Source organism: Macrobrachium nipponense, chromosome 5, assembly GCF_015104395.2.
Source record: "Macrobrachium nipponense isolate FS-2020 chromosome 5, ASM1510439v2, whole genome shotgun sequence".
Taxonomy (NCBI): Eukaryota; Metazoa; Arthropoda; class Malacostraca; order Decapoda; family Palaemonidae; genus Macrobrachium; species Macrobrachium nipponense.
The window spans coordinates 22,244,146-22,246,327 of record NC_061107.1 but is presented as its reverse complement, the minus strand read 5'-3'; positions in this window follow the sequence as shown (position 1 = coordinate 22,246,327).

Sequence of the window (2,182 nt, the reverse complement as noted above, 5' to 3'; positions counted from 1 at the left end):
ATAGTATATATATATATATATATATTATGCATATCACATATACATATACACACACAAAATATATATATATATATATATATATATATATATATATATATATATATATATATATATATATATATATATATGCACGGGATTCATTATCAACCGAAAGACACGGGTAATGTTTAAAAGGAAACGACCGAGTGCCAAGTACTTCCGTGTATTTTACATGAAAGTACTTTGCCGTTTGTTGTTTCCTTTTAAACATTTCCAGCGGCCTCAGTTCATGTGTGTCTGTGTAAATGAATTTTACTGCTATTCAAAATGCTACACCTTCAATGTCGTCCCATTATATACAAGTCACGTTCCCAAAATGAGATTTGTATACGGCAAGTCTAAATTAAATGAACGGACAAGGAATTACTTTTGTATACGATGCAAAACATTTGCGTAAAACAGTCAAAATAACTCATTTATTTAATGCAATATATCCGAAAAAAAGTACAGTTAGAGGGTGAAAAATTGCTTATTTAATGGAAAAGAAAAACATAAATATAAAAAGCGAGAAAAACTCAGCGCTTAAAATTAGATTAATGCGTTCAAGAACAGCTTGTCTTTGCATAGTCTTAAAACCAGTTGAATATTGTTACGATCATTATCAGTTTTAATCAAATAACCTTTACAGCTCCTGAAGTGCAAAGTACATTCATAGCATAACTGTTGATAAATATAATTTATTACACAAAGCGACTGAGAGAGCGATACTAAGAAAGGGAATTCGTAGAGAGAGGAGAGAGAGAGAGAGATTGAGGAGAGAGAGAGAGAGAGAGAGAGAGAGAGAGAATTACCATTTAATGAAGCATATATTTTAAATTCATGTAAACATAGCCATTCCTCGACGCAATAATAGAAGATAAACAGCGGAATTCGGGTTAGCAAACCTTGAAATGAATTGTACACGTCGACATGTTTGCTAGTAAATCATAGCTGAAGATTTAATAATGGTGCCCCAAAGGGAAGGCATAATAAAGTTCGGAATTCTGACTTTTCATAGATGGATAAACTTCAATTTGCGTAATCGACTTTCAGGCGGTAATAAGAGCTACGTCACACAATAGAACGTTTATTTAATTTGTTATGGACTGTATTAGTTTATGATAATTTTTTGCAAAGTTGTATTTACACCAGACTATAATTACTTGTGAAAATCTAAAGATTCATCGTCGAATTCAATGGAAGTATTTGGAACAAATGTACATTTGTCATCAAAGGAGCTTTGCCATGATTTTGTTGATAGTATTTCACGATGACTACAAAATTCTAGTTCCAATTTCAGGTAGGAAACAAGGAATACGTATCAGTAAAAAAAAAAAAAAAAAAGTCGATTTACTCGCCAAACTCCCTCATGATTTAAGAATTTCCATGTAAATAATAGTAGGGAAGATGAAGAAAAGCCTTCACTGTCACATTATTTTTTGTACTATCAATAAATAAATGCGGTATTTAGAGGAAATCATATATATATATATATATATATATATACATATTATATATATAAATAAAATATATATATATATATATATATATATATATATATATATAATATAACATATATATATTTGTAAAGCATTTCAGAGAAAAATAATCCCGCAATAAATATGTAATAATAAATACAAGGGCATAAGCTTTCATCCTAAGGTGGTTATCATTAGCAGCCTTCCTAGTACCTACTGGTTTACCTTTCCGCAAATATATATATATAATATATATATATAATATATATATAGTATATATATATATAAATATATATGTATATAATATATATATATATATATATATATTATATATCTATATATATATATATATATATTATACACACATTATAGCAACTTCATGGCCGTACAGAAAAAAAAAAGACATTTTGGCTATTCAAGACTTTACGCTAACAGCATAGAGAGGAGAGAGAGAGGAGAGAGAGAGAGAACGAGAGAGAGAGAGAGAGGAGAGAGAGAGAGAGAGAATAGTTTAGACTCAAAAGGACGTAATAATGCTTCTCGAAGGTCTTTGTTTTTGGAAGGATTAAGTTAATTAGCTTGAGCAACTTTCGTCCATTTACTGGAGAGAGAGAGAGAGAGAGAGAGAGACGAGAGAGAGAGAGAGAGAGAGAGAGAGAGACGACATCTATATTCATTACTGGGAT